This window comes from Phacochoerus africanus, chromosome 13, assembly GCF_016906955.1.
Source record: "Phacochoerus africanus isolate WHEZ1 chromosome 13, ROS_Pafr_v1, whole genome shotgun sequence".
NCBI lineage: Eukaryota > Metazoa > Chordata > Mammalia > Artiodactyla > Suidae > Phacochoerus > Phacochoerus africanus.
This window is the reverse complement of record NC_062556.1, coordinates 2266394-2286494: the sequence shown is the minus strand read 5'-3', so window position 1 is coordinate 2286494 and position 20101 is coordinate 2266394. Positions and strand designations below refer to the sequence as shown.

Below are 20101 nucleotides of genomic sequence, written 5' to 3'. Positions count from 1 at the left end.
GTCTCATCACAGTGCAGACCAGGGCTGAGCGGGGGTGAGCCGCGGCGCTGTTACACATCCCACGAAACCTACAAGCGTCCCGCTCGGTCTACGTCCAGTTCAAAGCTTATTTTAACTGATACGAACTTGTAGTCGATGCCCAGTAGCTTTTCACGCATTTCACAGAGGACCAGCGCCCCCACCATCATTCGTGTCTTCTTTGTGTAGCATCTGCTCAGATCTTTTGTTACTTAGCTGACTAAAATTGTGATTAAATTTAAATGATTTAAATTAAAGTTTAAATCAGCTGACTCTTCTTAGGATTCAGTTGTAAAATGCCTCTCCTTATCCTGGACAGAAGTGCCTTGTCAGATTATATACAATGTTTCCTGTTGCTCCTGTAACAAATTACCACAAACCCAGAGGCAGACACACAGTTCTGGAAATTGTTAAGTCTGAAATAGAGTCTCTTGCGGAGAATCCACATCCCTGCTCTTTCATCTGCTCAGTCCCCTGCGTTCTGTGGCCCATGGCTCCTTCCACTGCTTTTCACTGAAAGGTACTCCCTTTCGCGTGGTTTGAAACGAACACGTCAGCGCCGTCGTGCCCATTTTTCTGTGTTATTATGATTTCCACACCTGCAGATCCGGACCGGTAAGCGTTTTGGACATACTCTCATCAAAGCCGCTGTTTTGGCTTCAGATGCTGGCTTAGTGAGAAAGTAGAAAGTGAAAACTATCTTATATCTGCAGCCAGCTCACACTTTATCATTAAATGAAGCTGCTTTTGATGTTTGAAAGCAAAATATACTCTGCCATTTTAAAACGTTTTTTTTTTTTTTTAAATTGGTCAAACAGATGCCAAAAGGTCTGAATATCACAAAGCATCTCAAAAGTATTGATACACTGTTTTTCACCTTCTTCTTCTTGTACATTTTTAAATTCTCTTACTTCAAACGCACATCCCTGGACTGTAGGACATAGGAATTGAAGAAATATTTCTTGTTTCATCTGAGCTTATCAAAGTAAAAAGATGTCAAACAATTTATAGATGGAGCAGTAATCTGATAAGGCTATAAAGAGACAGAATGTGAAGCTACTTAATAATTTGACACTGAGATTTTCAAATCATGTTTTTCTTCACAACATTTTAAATATAAAATGTTAAATTAAACCCTGCTACTTCTCCCTTTTCTGTTCTTTCCTGCTCATGACCAGTTTTGTTCCAGCTACCCCAGTGTTTGTTTCAGAATATTTCATTTGAAATTCAAAAGAGTATTTGAACCACTGAAATCAGTGAGTGTTGCTCAGGCCCCACGGACGCCCACGGGAGATCCAGGCTATGGGTGGAAGTCGCCTCTCACCCGTTTCTTCCCGTGCCTGACTCTGGGCGAGGGGCTTTCCATCAGCATCGGTGGGAGCAGTGTCCGCTCTTGCTCACACGCCCTTGGCTCCGTCACAGCCTGCATCCTTGAGCATCTCGCCTCCTGAAGGTGAAATGCCTGGAAGCCGTCTTCTCGCTCCTTACAACCTTTGTCACCTTCGCATTGAATTCTGCTCCCGAACCCTAAGCCATTGCTAGTCTCTAAGCCACTTCCTCTTTCGTATTTAATCGATTTCTACTCCCTGAAAGCTGTTTTTCTCCATCTCCTACAAAATGAGACTAAAATTGGGGAATTCTCTTCTTTCCATGTCCCCTCCAGTCCTGAATCCTTGGCTGCCTGCCTGGGCCTCACTCAGCAACTGAAGTTTCTGCCCATCAGTGACCACCTCGCTGTTAGGTTTGATGGACATTTTCAGCCTTTCTCTGATGCTGTGGGAATAACCATTCAAAATTACCACCTTAACATTAACAAGAAAAACATGAGATGAAGGAGGACATAGTTTCAGAAGGATGCACCGTTTCCCCTGAGAAACAGCCCCCTGAAAAGAGCATGTGCCGGGGTGGTAGCGTCGTGCCCTTCACCCTGGGTTGTGGGCACTAGGTAAACGTTGAGTAGAGTCTGCTGCTCCTTCTCAGAGATGAGCAGCTGGAGGCTCTGACCCATGGAGCCCATTTCCCTCTGCGGGTCTTGAAAAGTCTGGAGTGCGACTGCCTCAGGCTTCTGAGGCAGGCACAGTCAGGTTTTGGGCAGGTGACCCAGCTTTTACAAGGAAGACAGGTTCCACGGACCCTAGTGGTTGGGGAAGGCTCTCCGAATTCCCGTCTTGACCCAGGCGTGATGCATATACCCCAGGGAGCTCTGGGGCCGGGCGATAGAACTGTGGGGAAGACCGAGGCTTGGGCTGTGCTGCCTGGGCCGCTGGCCTGCTTCTGCCGCTGGCCCTGCTACTCAGCGGTCTGTGCCTCGCTTTCCTGACCTGCAAGACGGACAGAAGAGCAGAGGGCTATTATTTGTGTTCAAAAGAGAAAGCTACACAAAGCCTTTCAAAGAAAGCTTGGTATCTAATAAGTACTCAAAAACTTCAGCTAGTGTCAGTATTAGAATGAAAATCAGAATTAGAATGACAATGAAAATAGCATTTAGTATTAGATTTAGTATTACTATTATTACTGGGATGGCTTTAACCCTAACAGTGAAACCCCATGCTGACTACTGGGGGGGGGAGGTGTGGAAAGGAGATGCTAGCAATGGCAGTAAGATGGGTAAGGCTGGAGGAGATGACAGCTCTTTAGGCAGAGAGGACATGACAGGCATAACAGGTCAGGGCGTGCTGGCCCTAAGTTACAGGTGGATGCTTTATAGACTTCACCTGTTTTCATCATCAAGAAATGCCAATTACATTGAAATACAAAATCTCAACTCTAAACCCAGTATCTCTTGAGTGCTATTCATGCTCTGCTCTGTCAAGGAACTTACCAGCCAATGCTTGGAATAGAAAATTAATAGTTTCATGTAAAGGTTGACAAAAGGCCATTTCCATTCTACCTAGTTTCTAAAGGACCTGAGATTATGGGTAACCCTTTTAAAAATTATGTTCCCATAAATTCTACTGAGTTGTTAGTTTTCTATTATGTACAGCATTGTTTTTCATGCAAATATGAAAGCAAATTTCCCACTGAATAATGGGGTGAAAAGTGTTACCAATGATTCATTTCCTTCCCCTACAAAACAAGGGGCTCTACTAATTGGATGATCTCTCTGGTCCCTTGCAGAGCCCTCATTGTCTCTCTGATTCTGGATGTAAAGCAATTACACAGACGTATCTTTAGGTTACCCCTGAGTTATTGCTGCGGAGGATGCTGTAATCAGGCCATGCAGAAAAAAAATCTCAGCTTGGCACAGCAGAGGCTGGCTGTTGGTTTTCAACTTCAATTCTAAGTAGATAGTTAATTTTTCTTCAAGAGGGATTTAAAATGCCCCTGGAATTGTCATAGTCCCAGACCTCTCCAGGCGTTTATGCAGGAAGGTCTGGAGAGAGGCATCACCTCGGGATGGAGGAGGGGAAGGGATGTGTGCAGGGGACCAACCTGAAACGGGGCAGAAACCACCTTGCTAATGAGGAGGAGGAGAAAATCCCACCTGTCACTGTTGTGAAGAATTTAACACGTGGAGGTTGGAAATCAAAACTCTTGCCGGAAGGATTTTTCCCTAAAGATCTGGACTCTTGCTTTGCTTATCACTTTTCCGGATCTGGAATCCAGAGACAGTGTTTGGAGCGAGTGCCCTGCCTCTAACAGGCTGTGTGTTCTTTGGGGAATTTTTGTCGCTCATCTGAGCCTCAGCAACTGTCAGATAGCACTTAGTTAAGCTCTTTCCTAATTTCTAATAGACTTTGTGTATTTATTGAGGTGAAAAATCGTTTAGTAAAAGGTAAAAGCCTCATATATAAGCACGCAGGGAATCGCAGTACCTGAGAACTGCAGTAACTGTATTTTTTCTTCCTTGGTGCAGGGTGTTGATGGGGCACTCCTTTGTGTAGAGAACCATCCTGCAGTAAGAACAGAGTGAGGTCGGCATGCTGCGAGCAGCAGGTAAGAGACACAGGCCGTCTCGGTGGTGTTCTGGTTCTCTGGGCTCTTGATCTGTGCCCCATATGCATTGCTCTCTTGGCCTCCAGAAAAACTTTCTTAAATTAGTTAAAGCTGGGTTTTTATCCACAATCTAATCAGCCTTAATTAATGCAATATTCAATGCTCTTAGAAAAAAATATCTCGTACCGCAGGAGCAATTTGAACCTTTTTTTTTTTTTTTTTTTTTTTTAGGGCCGCCCCTGTGGCTTATGGAAGTTCCCAGGCTGGGGTGGAATTGGATCTGTCTGCCTCCACCACAGCCACAGCAACAGCAACGTGGGAGCCTTAACCCACGGAATGAGGCCGGGGATCAAACCCACATCCTCATGGATACTAGTTGGGTTTGTTACCATTGAGCCACGACGGGAACTCCTGAACCTCATGATTTTTAGAGTTAAATCGCATCGCTGTGGGGTCTTAATCTGCATTGTTTTCTTCTCTTTTTTCCTCAATAGTTACAGTCGGATAAAGTAATCAACTCTTTGTTTTTTGCATCTGCTCTGAGTAAACACTAAGCCATTCCATAGCATGCTATCAAAAAGCCGTCTGGGCTTGTAGGGTTCAAATCGATGAGTGTGAATCTCTCCACCCAAGAAACTTACGTGGCCTGTGTGTCTGTAACTCCACACCTTTCACGTCCCGTCTTCCTCCCCACCTGTGTTTTGGCCGGAGAAATATCTGTCTCATAAAGATTGTGCCCATAATCCTTCCTTCTCCTCCTCAATTTTCTTTGTCCCTCTAACACATCATTCTAAGGCTGTGGGTTTGTTTTGTTTTTTGTTTTTTTGTCTTTTTGCCTTTTTGCCTTTTCTAGGGCCACACCCGAGGCATATGGAGGTTCCCAGGCTAGGGTTGTAATTGGAGCTGTAGCCGCCGGCCTCCGTCAGAGCCACAGCAACAGCGGGATCCTTAACCCACTGAGCAAGGCCAGGGATCGAACCCACAACCTCATGGTTCCTAGTCGGATTCGTTAACCACTGCGGAAATGTGGGGTTTTTTTTTTTTTTTTTTTGGTCTTTTTGTCTATTTAGGGCCGCACCTGAGGCATATGAAGGTTCCCAGACTAGGGGTCAAATCAGAGCTGTAGCTGCCAGCCTACACCACAGCCACTGCAACATGGGATCTGAGCTACACTACAGCTCACAGCAATGCTGTGATCCTTAACCCACTGAGCAAGGCCAGGGATCGAACCCCACAACCTCATGCTTCCTAGTCGGATTCGTTAACCACTGAGCCATGACGGGAACTCCTCCTAAGGCAGTTTTTGATGTGTGCACTGACCCCACTGAAGATTCGTTAGTCTCACTGTGGCTCTGGAGTAGCTATAATAACTTTAATCTTTATCCTTCTGTCTCTCGGATGGTCTTGAGATGGTTCTAAAACCTGCCGCAGACAGTACGTCTGTTAAGGGGGGGGGATGCTGTTCATAAGGGCTCCGAGGCAGGGACTGTCTTGCAGGAACGGTGGGCGAGGCTGTTTGGGTCAGAAAGAACGAGGCTGCACGTTCCAGCTTGAGGAAGGGACGTGCTGTTGGGAGACTGGCAGTGTGTCGTTCTTTTCTGAGTAGAATGCCAAAAAGATGCTTTCATTTGTATTTCCAGATGTTGAATCGTATCATCGTATAATGGGAACTTTTTTTAGGACGCAATTACATAGGCAGCATCCTCCAGAATAAATAAAATTATGAGCTTCACTCAATTATCAAAAAGTTTACGGAAATTAAGAACCATCCAGAGCCATCTATGTCCAGCGTCTAATACTAAGCAGCTGCCGTGAACTTGGTGAAATCATGGTTGTTTTAGAGTCTCAGGGACTTTGAAGTGACTAGATCATAAGACTACACGGAGATGGTTTAGACAGAGAATTTCGAGCACACAGCAGCGAGGCGCCGTGTACCCCAGCAGGTCGGGGAGGACGTTTTGGAGGAAGAAACTTTAGTCTGAGCCCTGCAGGATGAGAGGGGATGGTGCAGGCAGGCGACTGAGGGCAGAGCGAATGTTCTGGATGATGTGAGAAGTGTATGCTTAAGAAACTGAGCGATGTCACAGCTGGTTCCCTCAGTAACTGTGTAAACCTGGGTCAAATTGCTTAATTTCTGTAAGCTTCAGATCCCTCCCTTAAAAAAATTAAGATACTGGGAGTTCCCGTCGTGGCGCAGTGGTTAACGAATCCGACTAGGAACCAGGAGGTTGCGGGTTCGGTCCCTGCCCTTGCTCAGTGGGTTAACGATCCGGCGTTGCCGTGAGCTGTGGTGTAGGTTGCAGATGCGGCTAGGATCCCGCATTGCTGTGGCTCTGGCGTAGGCCGGTGGCTACGGCTCCGATTCAACCCCTAGCCTGGGAACCTCCACATGCTGCGGGAGCGGCCCGAGAAATAGCAAAAAAAAAAAAAAAAAAAAAAAAAAAATTAAGATACTAATAGTACCTGTGTCCTGGAATTGTCAGGATTAATTCAAATACTATTCATAAAGGCTTTATCACCTTGCCTTGCACCTAAGTTTTCACTCGAGTAGCTTTGATGAGCTCTGCTTTGCATATAGAGAAAGAAATTTAGTTTTATATATTAGCCTTATATAAAATGTTACTAAACTCACATATTCATTTTACTATTTATTTATAGATTTTTTTTTTCTTGGTGTACCCGAGGCACACGGAGGTTCACAGGCCAGCGATCGTACCTGCACCACAGCTGTGACAAGGCCTGATCCTTCCTAAGCCACCAGGAAATGCCCTATAGATAGTTTTGATTTTTATGAACGCAATCCTATTACACACACACTGATAATCACATTCCTGCACCTCTAATCAGCGTTCCTGATTTCTTTTTCTTGTGTGACTGCTCCGGCTAAGATCGCCCATCCTATGGTGAATGGACAGAAAGACAGGGAGCCTTCCAGACTGTTTCCAGTCTTAAGCAGAAGAGCTCAGCCTTGCACTGTTGTGTAGAGTGTTTTCATAGTTAAGCTCTTTTAGACTAAAGAAACTCCCTTTTATTTCTAGTAGCTGAGATTTTAAATGACTAGCATTGATTTTTTTCAAATATTTTTCTGCATAGATCGAGATAATCCTGTGAATTTTCTCCTTTACTTGATTCTAATTTATTCAGTTTAATTTTCTCCTTTATGAATTACATGGGTTGATTTTTTTTTTTCCAGTGGTAAGCCAACTTTGTGTCTCTGGAATATGTTCAGCTGGGTCACTCGTGGTCTCCCTTTATATGTAACTGGATTTGGTTTGCCAGTATGCAGTGTCGGAGTTTTGCATCTATGTTTGTATAATAGATAGCTTATTTTTTTTTTTTCTTGGCATGTTCTGTTCAAGTTTTGTCATCAAGGTTGTGCAGCTCCCATAAAACGAGCTGACAGGTGGATGCTCACTGCCTGTTCAGGCTTTGTGTAGAATTAGCACTGCCGTCTCCCTAACGTTGGGTGGATGTCATTGCTGATGCAGGTGGGCAGCTCCGGCGAAAATGTGCCTTCTGCCCCAGCACACGTGGAGGGCCTAGGATTGCAGTGGCCGGAGTTCCCGTCGTGGCGCAGCGGAAACTAATCTAACTCGGAACCATGAGGTTGTGGGTTCGATCCCTGGCCTCGCTCAGTGGGTTCAGGATCCAGCATTGCCGTGAGATGTGGTGTAGGTCAGAGACGCGGCTTGGATCTGATGTTGGCTGTGGCTGTGGTGTAGGCCAGGTGCTACGGCTCCGATTGGACACCTAGCCTGGGAACCTCCACATGCTGCAGGTACAGCCCTAAAAAGACCAAAAGAAAAGACAAAAAGAAAGAGAAAAAAAGATTGCAGTGGCGGACACTTATTGCAGGAAATACCACCGGCTGTCGCCTCCACCTCTGCCACTAGCACATGGGTCCTTGACTAACGGACTCATTTGTGTTGCCGTCTTCCTCTGGAAGTGAGCTTGTATTTATTTGGTGCCTGCCACGTGACAGACGCTCTCCTGAGGATTGGATCCGCACTGTCTCACTCAGTCTTTGACAAAACTAGCAGAGCCCTGGTTTGCTGATGAGCAGCCTGGAGCGCAGAGAGGTGAAATGCCTCATCGAACCGGGCGGAGGGAGGAGGTGGCTGGATCTGCCCCCGAGTCTGGCTCTGGGCTGGGCGCCTTCCCCTGGCCGGTGCTGCGGGTTTGCCCTGCTGTCCTGTCTGCTCTCTTGGATTCACTCCTTTGCTCACGTACTTCCAGGAGCAGATTTCACAGTAAATGTTCCTTGATTAACGCCTTGTCCAGATTCTGTGTATTGGTATGCGGTGCTTTATTCTCATTCATTTCTGAAGAGTCTTTAATTTTGAGTTTTTCTTCATCTTCACTTATTTAGAAGCGTTATTGAGCATGTCTCTGTGCAGGGCATCTGTGGGACTCGCCTTTGCTTGTTTACTGTCTGGTTTTGTGACATTGTGATCAGACTTGGGCTGTGTGATTTCTGCTTTGGGAATTTCTAAAAGTTTTGTGTGTGTGTGTGTGTGAACCTGACCTCTGGCTGATGACTGCCGCGGTCTCATGGTGTTTGGGAAGAATGTGTAGCTTCGGTTTGTTTGGCACGCGATGTGGCTGTCACACCACGCTGGGTGGTTGTGATTTTCAGACTCTTCATATTGTTACTTTTTAAGTGCGACCTGCCATTTTCTGAGACAGATTTGTTCCTTCCTTCTTGGTTCTGGTTTTCCCAGCTTCTCTTCGTGTCTCTCTGAGAATAGTCCTTGACTGGCTTCAGTGCGATGTTGTCCTGTGCTCAGGTTGTGACGAAGGCGCCTTTGTCCGTGTGACGTATTTGCCCTCGTCTCGCTCCGGACCTGGACCCCGTTTGCAGTTTGGTCAGACAGGCCTGTCTCCGAGCCGGTTTTCGTTGTCGGAGCCGTCGCTTGGCCTGTCTCCGCCCATCTCTTTTTGCCACGCCCCGTGCTGCGCACACGTCCGGTCGGCTGGGCGGCCTCCCCCGTGTGCCGTGGTCGCAGGTCGCGGTGGAGGCCTCGGTTCATCCGCAGCGACTGGAGCTCCACCAAGTCTTGGGGAGATGCTGCTCCTTGTTTAAGCTGAGAGGTGATGATTTAGGAAAAACCTGTCGGTTGTCTGTTGATTTCAGCCTGTGCGTTCTGTGGTCTTGCTCTGGTTTCATGGGCGTCTCTTGGGATCTTTTGTAACCGAAACCGTCGCCTAACCCCCCCTGCTGCTTCCTGCAGGGCCGTGGGCCGGCTGCCCTCACGGCTTCGTTCAGGGTGTGCCTTCGCCCCTCTGGCTCCCCGTCGTTTCCATCACTTCCATGTTGCGTCTTCTTACGTCTTAACTGTCCGCTGTAGACAGACCTGTTCCGATAAAGTCTGGTGGCTTCGCTCCGTGGGGGTGGGGGGTGGGCGGCTGGCTGGAGCCTTCTCGTCCCTCTCCTCCTTGCTGGCAGGTCGTGGCACGTGCCCGCGTTTCCTTCTTGACCCCAAGGGAGTAATGACAGCTTATTAGGGTGGAAATTAAGGATAGATGCGTTATTGTTCCTCTAAGAGTATTCGGTACAGCCCTCTGTTACGGCGCCTGTGCTCGGTGGTACGGGTTTTGCATCGGTGTCTCCCATCAGATCGTAGGTCCTCGACAGCGGGACCCATCACCCAGGCACCGCGTGGCCCGGTTCTCGGGAGGAATGGCGTGTGTGCAGGTAGACAGCGCGGCGTGGAGCCGCGTCGGCGGAGGGAGATGTGACCATCCGTGTCCCTTTGCTTCTGCCCTTGGCCCCTGATCATCTCGTCGTAACAGCCAGAAAGAGTCTCTTGAAACTTAAGCCCGACCCAGTCCCTTCTCTGCGCAGACCGCGGTTCCTGTGGACTTAATGTCTCGCACCAGGTGAAATGTAAGTTCTCACCTTGGCCAGCGGTGCCCAGCACGGTGGCGCCTCTCCTCTCACCAGCTGCTTACGTGCCCTGCTCTGGTGACACTGACCTCCCTGGCGTTCCTTAAACAACCCAGGCGGACTGCAGCCTCTGAGATTCTGGAACAGAATAGAGAGCCCAGGAGAAAACTTTTGCCTGTATGTTTAATTAATCTATGACAAAGGAGCCACGAATATACACGGGGAGAGGGCAGGCTCTTCCATAAACGGTGCTGGGAACACTGGACGGCCACATGCAGAAGAGAGGACTGGACACTGTCTTACACCTTACAAACAATTAAATCAAAAGGAATTAAAGGCTTTCCCTTGAGAGTTCCCCGGTGTCTCAGCAGGATAAGGTTCTGGCATCGTCCCTGCTGCGGCTCAGGTTTGACCCCTGGCGTGGGAATTGTCATATACCACAGGTGTATTCAAAGACTTTTACCTAAGACCTGCAACTGTAAAACTTCAGTGAAAATACAGCTGATGTAGGGCTTGGCGATATTTTTTTTGCATTTGACACCCAAACCAAGGGCAACAAAAGCAGAAATAAACAAGTGGGGCTCCTTCACACGGAAAGCCTTCTGCACAGCAAAGGAAACCATGAACAAAGTGAAGGGACAGCCCACCCTAATGGAGAGCATACTTGCACATTATATGTCTGATTAGAAGTTTATGTCCAAAACATGCAGTGAGGAACTCATACATCTCAATAGCAAACACTCAAACACTCCAATGGAACATGGGCAGAGGATCTGCATAGGTATTTTTCCAAAGAGGACATACAAGTAGCCAGCATGCACATGGCAAGATGTTCAGCCATAAGGAAATGCAAATCAAGACCACACTGAGATGTCACCTCACATGTGTGAGAAAGGCTGTTATTAAAAAGAGAAGAAATAGCAAGTGTTGGCAAGAATGTGGAGAAAAGGGAATCTTTGTACTCCTGGTGGGAATGTAATTGGTGTAGCCACTGTAGAAGGCAGTGTGGAGGTTTCTCAGAAATTTAAAAATAGAACCACTGCATGATCCAGCAGTTCTACTTATGTGCATTTTTCTGGAGGAAAAGAAAATACTAACTCAAAAAGATATCTGCTCTCTCAAATTCAAATTCACTGTTATTTACAGTAGCCAAGTTATGGTAACAATCTAAGAGCCCATTGATGGGTAAATGGATAAAGAAAAGGTGGCATATTTATGCAATGGAATATTAGTCAGCCATAAAAAAGAAACCACCGAAAATTTTGTCATTTTTGACCCCAGGGATGGACCTCGAGGGCATTATGCTAAACAAAATATGTCACATAGAGAAAATATCACATATTTGAACAGGAAGAAGAAACAGCTCCAGACACAGGGAGCAGAAGAGAGCAGATTGGTTGGTAGTTACCAAAGGAAAGGTTAGGGGGTGGGTGGAGGGGGGCCGAAAAGTACCGACTTAATGGTTATAAAATAAAGTCATGGGGATGCAATGCACCCACGGTGACCTTGGCTCATAATGTCCTATTGTGTATTGGAAAACTGCTAAGCGAGCAGATGCTGAAAGTTCTTATCACGAGGAAAAGAAGTTAACCATGCCTGCGGATGGATGTTGACCAGACTGACGCTGGTGACCACTTTACAGCATATGGGGACATCAAGTCATTGTGCTGTGCCCCTGAAACTAACACAGTGCTTGTGTCAGTTACACCTCAATTAAAAAAATTGATTGCGTCCTGCTTCAGCACCTTCTGTTCCATTGTTTTAAAAAATATTCTACATGGAGCTCCTGTCGTGGTGCAGTAGAAATGAATCCGACCAGGAACCATGAGGTTGTGGGTTCGATCCCTGGCCTCGCTCCGTGGGTTAAGGATCTGGTGTTGCCGTGAGCTATGGTGTAGGTTGCAGACGAGCCTCGGATCTGGCGTTGCTATGGCTGTGGTGCAGGTCGGCAGCTGTAACTCCGATTCGACCCCTAGCCTGGGAACCTCCATATGCCGCATGTGTGGCCCTAAAGAGCAAAAGACCAAAAAAAAAAAAAAATTCTCCTTAACTCTTTAATCTTCTGAATCCTTTTTTAACATTTCTGCACCTTTGAAACTTTTTATATTTTAAACTTCAAACCACCTAGAATTTAATTATGAATATGATATGTAGTAAGTGGCCGTTTTCCACCAGATAGGCCGTCATTTCTGGCAACAGTGGCATTTTCATGTGTTTTTGTACAAATATACTTTCTCCTTTTTTCTTTATGCTAAGATAGACTCTGCCAATTTATTTTGTAACAATTTCACATGGTCATCAGAGAGTCTGTTATAATGTATTCATTGCTTTTTTTCTTTATTGTTGCTTTTTATTTTTATTTATTTATTTATTTATTTTTTATTGTTATTTCCCCCAACACACTTTTTTTCCCACTGTACAGCATGGGAACCCAGTTACACGTACACATATACATAAATATTTTCTCCCATTGTCATGCTCCGTTGTAAGTATCTAGACATAGTTCTCAGTGCTACACAGCAGGATCTCATTGCTAATCCATTCCAAAAGCAATAGTTTGCATCCGTTAACCCCAAACTCCCAATCCCTCCAACTTCCTCCCCCTCCCCCCGGGGAACCACAAGTCTATTCTCCAAGTCCATGATTTTCTTTTCTGTGAAAAAGTTCATTTGTTCTGTATATTAGATACCAGGTATGGGTATCATATTCTTTTTCTGACTTACTTCAATCAGTATGAGAGTCTCTAGTTCCATCCATGTTGCTGTAAATGGCATGATTTCATTATTTTTTATGGCTGAGTAGTATTCCATTGTGTATATTTACCACATCTTCCTAATCCAGTCATCTGTTGATAGACATTTGGGTTGATTCCATGTCTTGGCTATTGTGAATAGTGCTGCAGTGAAGATATGCAGATGGCCAGCAAGCACATGAAGAAATGCTCAACATCTCTGATTATTAGAGAAATGCAAATCAAAACTACCACGAGATACCACCTCACACCTGTCAGAATGGCCATCAGTAATAAGGCCACAAATAACAAATGCCAGAGGGGGTGTGGAGAAAAGGGAACCCTCCTGCACTGTTGGTGGGAATGTCAGCTGGCACAACCACTATGGAGAACAGTATGGAGGTACCTTGGAAAACAACACCCAGAACGACCATATGACCCAGCAATCCCACTCTTGGGCATGTATCCGGACAAAACTTTCCTTTCGTTGCTTTTTAAAATGACCAAAATGATGTATGCTACTTATTTCTAATACATTAATTGATGTTTTATTCAAAAATAAATACTCAAGCCTCACTCAGTGGGTTAATGATCCAATGTTGCCGTTAGCTGTGGTGTAGGTCTCAGACACAGCTCGGATCTGGCGTTGCTGTGGCTGTGGTGTAGGCCGGCAGCTGTAGCTCTGATTGGACCCCTAGCCTGGGAACCTCCACATGCTGCGGGTGCAGCCCTAAAAAGCAAAACAAAAACAAAACAAAAAAACCCTCAGTTACCTAGATCTGGGTTTGGATGTTGACGCTCTGAGGTACGCGGCCTCTTCAGATGGTTTAACCTCTCTTTACTCATTGTATTCATTTGTAAAAAGTGTTTGAAATGAGTACTATCTGTTTGGAAGGGTTGCGGTGAGCTTTACATGAGATAAGCAGAGAAAGCTGTTAGCACAGAGCTCAAAACTTAATCATCAGCAATCATGGCATTATAATTTTTGCAGTAGCGATCTAAATGGTGTTTGACTTATTTTAGCTATTTATTAACATATGCTGGGCTCCTTGCCACAGTCCCTGTTCAGCATCATCAGTGGGCAGGTGACGGCGTGTAATTCTCAGCTGGATCTTGTGGACGATGTGCAGGACAACAGCCTGGTGCCGCTGAGTGCTGATGCAGCCTCGTCTATAGGGTCTGGAACGGGAACTTTCTTGTTCAGTGATATGTGCAGCTGTTATTTCTAACCCAGTCATGGAAAACGCACTTTATCGGTATGCAGCTGTGCCTGTACCAGGCATCCTTTGGTCCATTTCTCTGAAACTCATTTTGTATGCTGGTGAGAGATTTGAGCTTTGGGTGTACAGACACAGAGGGACGTTTGATAAGACGTGAGCACAGACAGGATGGAATTATTGATGAGGCACGAACTCTGGGAAAGCCGCCAGTGCGTACAGAATTGACGTTATACAAAGATACTGTCTCTAATGGGTTAGTTAACTTATGTAAGCATATGCATATACCTATATATTTCTCTGTATATTCATGTACAAATGTCCATGTATATGGGTTATTTTGAGGACTTCTTCGTGGTACTTTGGGACTGTGACGGCTCTCACGGTGGTGAAACCGAATCACGTAGTTTCCAGAAGAGCAGTGTTTCTGACCTTTAATTCTCTCCCTACCTGTTTCCTGCAATGGTACCAGCCCTATTGCCCTCTCTCTGACTTACCCCTGATCCGTATATAATTTGTTTTTCTTTTGCCCTTTCGTGGAGTTGACATCATCTGCACGGAAAGCGCTGGTTTAACCGGTCGGTGTGGGGGATGATTTTTTCGCTGGAAGCCAGTGACCGGAAAGACGCTAGCAAGGTTTTAGTTGCTTTTTGTGTCGTGTTGTTTTGTGTTGTTTTGAAGCTACTCTGATGATGACAGTCACCTACACCTTCAGCCTCTGAGTTCCGTTTTTGGCTTCTCTTCCAGGACATTAAAAGAACAGCAAGTTACCAAAAAGTTTCTCCTAACCCAGCTTTGTGTGTATAACCTCCAGATAATTATAATTCTTCAGTCTTTTAAGAGATCCTGTTCTTATGCAAGATGTGCTGTCTGAAAGGTTTTTAAGCACATTAATCCTTTGCTTCACGATCGCTCTTTTGGGGCTGCGTTGCTTACTGTTTAAAGTCACTGCAGGGTTGGAACTAAGCCTGTCCTGAACCAACGAATGGCATACCCAGGTCACCCCGATTTTGCGTTGTGCTCAAGTTTCTCGCCCACAGCTGTAGCTTGTTGTAATGTCCACGACCTTCACAGAGCGTGTGCCTTTGGACACAGCAAGGTGGAGCTGTCAGACGGGCAGGAGGGGACAGGTCTGGAGCTCAGAGGCGTCGTCACAGTGACGCTGCGCAGTCGGAGCTGAGTGCTGGTTGGGAAGTGGGTAAGTTTCCCGCTGCTGCTGTTACAACAGACGCCAACGCGTTGGCTTCACGTCCTACCTGGTCGTCGACTTCGGATACCGTCTTCTGGGTGTCAGCGGTCAGAAATAAGGTCCCGGAGGCAACTTCCACCTGTCAGCTGGCCTGTGTTCCTTCTTGCGGCTCAAGGGCAGTGTCCCTCTCCGGGGCTTTTCCTGCCCGCTGGGCCCCCTCCTTCGCCAGGCCGCCCAGTGGGAGCTGCAGCTCTGCTTCCATCTCTGATTCTGACCCGGGGGGTCTGCGCATCTCGGGGTCCCCGACCTCCTGCCATGGCAAGTCACGGTTGTGGAAGTTAGAGGGGGCATCTCTGGCGATCTTCACTGCGTCCTGCGCAGGGCGTCCGAGCCCATGAGAGGAGGTGAGATCCCTCAGGGATGCGGTAGGGAGGACGGAGAACAGACGCCTCAGAGTGGAGGATACAGAGCTGCATGCAGGGGAGATCTGCTTGGCGTTACACTGCACACGACACACACACCCAGGCCACACGACGGGCACACACTCAGAACAGGGCAGGGGTTGTGAGCGTTGATCACGTCGGAGACTCTTTGGTACACACGGTAGTTTTGTATTTCTCTCTGGGGAAGCCTTCGCCCACCCCACCCATTTACACACAGCCAAGTAGAATGATCATTCTACAAAGGAATTCTGCCGCTTAAGAGACTGAAGAAGATCCAGTTTTATGGGAAAATACCTTTTATTCAAATTTTCTTTTTTTTCAGTCGCACCCTGATTTTAGCATGAATGTGTATTTTTAAAAACCATGGATTCATTGGCTCCACTCCAGACTCATAGCTGGCCCCTTGCAAATCTCTCTAAGTGGTCCATTCGCCTGGCTTCGTGCCAGAAGATGGATGTCTCTGGGCTCCGAGTTGATGAGACGGAACTCTTCTATAGTTGATGTCAAGGCCCACGGTCCTTTGTCCAGGAGCCTTGAGGCTGGAAGTTCCCTTTCTTTTGTTTTGTCTTTATTTGTTTGTTTTTCTACTGTGCAGCATGGTGACCCAGCTCCACATGCATGTACACATTCTGTTTTCTCACATTATCCTGCTCCGTCGTAAGTGACTAGACAGAGTTCCCAGTGCTGCACAGCAGGATCTCATTGCCCATCCATTCCAGAAGCAATAGTTTGTACCTGTTAACCCCAAGCTCCCCATCCATCCCACTCCCTCCCCCTCCCCCTTGGCAACCACACATCTGCTCTCCAAGTCCATGATTTTCTTTTCTGTGGAAAGGTTCAGTTGTGCTGTATATTAGATTCCAGATATGAGTGATATCATATGGTATTTGTCTTTCTCTTTCTGACTTGCTTTACTCGGTACAAGAGTCTCTAGTTCCATCCATGTTGCTGCAAATGGCATTATTTTGTTCTTTTTATGGCTGAGTAGTATTCCATTGTGTATATATACCACATATTTTTTTTTTTGTCTTTTGTCTTTTTTGTTGTTGTTGTTGCTATTTCTTGGGCCGCTCCCGCGGCATATGGAGGTTCCCAGGCTAGGGGTCCAATCGGAGCTGGAGCCACCGGCCTACGCCAGAGCCACAGCAACGCGGGATCCGAGCCGAGTCTGCAACCTACACCCCAGCTCACGGCGACGCCGGATCGTTAACCCACTGAGCAAGGGCAGGGACCGAACCCGCAACCTCATGGTTCCTAGTCGGATTCGTTAACCACTGCGCCACGACGGGAACTCCAATATACCACGTCTTCTTAATCCATTCATGCGTCAATGGACATCTGGCTTGTTCCCATGTCTTGCCTATTGTGAACAGTGCTGCAATGAACATGTGGGTGCATGTGTCTTTTTCAAGGAAAGTTTTGTTTAGATAGATGCCCAAGAGGGGGACTGCTGGGTCATGTGGTAGTTCTATGTATAGTTTTCTAAGGTACCTCCATACTGTTCTCCATAGTGGTTGTACCAGCTTACATTCCCACCAACAGTGCAGGAGTGTTCCCTTTTCTCCACACCCCCCTCCAGCATTTGTTATTTGTGGACTCATTAATGATGGCCATTCTGACTGGTGTGAGGTGGTATCTTGTGGTAGTTTTGATTTGCATTTCTCTAATAATCAGTGATGTTAAGTATTGTTTCAAGTGCTTGTTGACCATCTGTCTATCTTCCTTGGAGAAATGTCTATTTCAGGTCTTTTGCCCATTTTTCCATTGGGTTGTTGGCTTTTTTGCTGTCGAGTTGAATAAGTTGCTTGTATATTCTAGAGATTAATCCATTGTCAGTTGCATCATTTGAAACTATTTTCTCCTATTCTGTAAGTTGTCTTTTTGTTTTCTTTTTGGTTTCCTTTGCTGTGCAAAAGCTTGTCAGTTTGATTAGGTCCCACTGGTTAATTTTGCTTTTATTTCTGTTGCTTTGGGAGACTGACCCGAGAAAACATTTGTAAGGTTGATGTCAGAGAATGTTTTGCCTGTGTTCGCTTCCAGGAGTTTGATGGTGTCTTGTCTTGCATTTAAGTCTTTCAGCCATTTTGAGTTTATTAGCAATCCAAACATTTACATGGAACCACAAAAGACCCAGAATTGCCAAAGCAATTCTGAGAAACTAGATCCAAGCAGGAGGCATCCCTCTCCCAGACTTCAGGCAATATTACAAAGCCACAGCTCTCCCAGGACAGCCCCGCAGCCGCCTCCTCCTCCTGTTTTGTAGGGAATCTGTGTCTTTGAGAAGACCATGCATCTTTATGATCAGCCGCTGTTGCTGTTCTCCTTCCCTCCTTTGAGCGAGACAGGACGATGAGGTCGCTGACTCCAGGGGGCGTCCAGATGGAAGCGAATGGCACGATCTTCTCTCAGGCCGACGGCCCTTTCTATGCGACTGCCAGACTCTAGCGCCTGCTCGTCTGAGATTATTGTCCTTACATGTTTGTGCAAATTTCATTTAATGCTTTGTCAGTTTTTAATTCCAGAATGAGTGATGAAAACATTAAACGAACCTGCTCAAGGGAAGTCAGTTTGCAGATGTCTTTGTAAACTCGGGACCTCCTTGGACTTTAGCAGCCGCTGCTCTAAGTGGGGGTTCCACCTTCCGCACCGTCGACCCAAATAACAGCAAACGGTGGGGTCTGGGCAGGAGACTACACTAGCTGGAGAGGGACTATGGATTCCCGTAAAGCATAGAAGAGAAGGACAGAAGCAAGCTCATATAGAGTTAGCCTGAAAAGACTGAGGATTAAAACAGACACGTGCACACAGAATTACGCATATACCCTTTAAAACAAACATAAAACATAATAATACATAACATATTTAATAACAATGATCAAGCAAATATTGACTTAAAGAAATAGGGAGTGATGATATTAGCAATAAGAGCAAAATGCACTATTCACAATAGCCAAGACATGGAAACAAGCCAGATGTCCATCGACAGATGATTGGATTAGGAAGTAGTATATATATACACAATGGAATACTACTCAGCCATAAAAAAGAACAAAATATTGCCATTTTCAGCAACATGGATGAAACTAGCGATTCTCATACTGAGATAAATCAGAAAGAGAAAGACAAATACTATATGATATCACTTATATCTGGAATCTAATATACGGCACAACTGAACCTTTCCACAGAGAAGAAAATCAGGGACTTGGAGAGCAGATGTGTGATTGCCAAGGGGGAGGGGGAGGGAGTGGGATGGATGGGGTGCTTGGGGTTAGCAGATGCAAACTATTGCCTTTGGAATGGATGGGCAATGAGATCCTGCTGTGTGGCACTGGGAACTATGTCTGGTCACTTATGATGGAGCAGGATAATGTGAGAAAAAAGAATGTGTATGTGTATGTATAACTGAGTCACCATGCTGTGCAGTCGAAAACTGACAGAACACTGTAAATCAGCTATAATGGACAAAAATAAAACTCATGATATAAAACAAAACAATAAGATCAGAACGAAGCCAGATACTTCAGTATTCTTGGTCCAATGAGTCATATGAATCATGTAAAAATATTTAAGAAAAAAATGACTTCTAGGTACATAGTCTGTTGAGGAATGTAGGAATTATTAATAATTTAATACTTATGAATCATTAAAGTTCCCTTTAACGAAGTTTCCTAACTGATGCCAGTGCCACATGAAAGTAGGAAAAAAAGGCCACTTATTGAAAAAAACGTTATCGTGTCATGTTATTTATAAATATGACTAGGATTTTAATAAACAGTGAGAAAATAATTTACAGTAGTCGAAAGGGTCTTTCCTGAGAATGTAAAAATGAACTTAAATGGATCATGGAAAGAGGGAACGGAGCAACAAAAATGAAAATACAACGAAGAAATGAAAAGCAGTAATTCTTACGAGCAGCGAATGAGGAGTAGGAGGAAATCACCTGAGACAGAGAATAGGTGACCGTGGGGACACTGACACTGGCCTCGGTACTGTCCAGGGGAGCTTGGTCCAGAGGGGCTTAGAGACGGCAGATGTGTCCCCCTGGACGAGGAAAGCGGATGTGTGGAAACGGGTGACACCAGAGGAGGTGACAGTGGTGCCGCGGCAGCAGAGCTGCCTGGTCACCGAGAGGGCAGGGGAGCACGTGTGAAGGGTGCCGCTCAGCTGCGCCGATTGCTTCTCAGCCCTCAGGGTGCAAGGCAGCTTTGAGGGGGTGTCGTCCGCAGCTGGCAGATTTGTGAGCTCGTTCACACTGACAAAGAGGTGGCTTCACGGGGCGTCCCAGTCCCGGACACCTTGGATTCAGATTCACCTTGGGAGCCTGGCCAGAGACCCGCCAGCCAGCGCCCGGGCTCCTGAGCCACGGAAAGCGGGAGACCCGGAGGGTGGCTTAAGCCGCCAGGCTTGTGTCGTTTACTCCAGAGCAGCACAGCTCCAACAGACCCATTCGTGTCAAAGCTGCTGTGTCGCGGTGGAAGAGCGGGGCCGAGAGATTTCTTTACTGCGACTCAGCGGCCGGGAGCTGGTCCGGTTAGAGAAACCCGGGTTCGCGGTGGAGGAGGTGAGCGCTAAGGTTTACCCGAGCCTGAGCCACTGGTCCTCGGCTGGGCTTTAAATTGTGCCCTTTCTGGTGACCTCCTGCAGGTTTTAAATGAGGCAGCTGTAACACTTCTGCCA

General features: G+C 46.3%; 1 long non-coding RNA gene across 1 annotated transcript in view; it reads left to right on the top strand.

The window, feature by feature from the left end:
- Nucleotides 1-3878: 3878 nt before the first annotated feature.
- LOC125113621 (uncharacterized) overlaps nt 3879-20101 on the top strand; it is an 80782-nt gene continuing 64559 nt past the window's right edge. The window contains exon 1 of the long non-coding RNA XR_007131516.1: nt 3879-3954. This is a non-coding gene — a long non-coding RNA (uncharacterized LOC125113621). The remainder of the gene's footprint in view (nt 3955-20101) is intronic.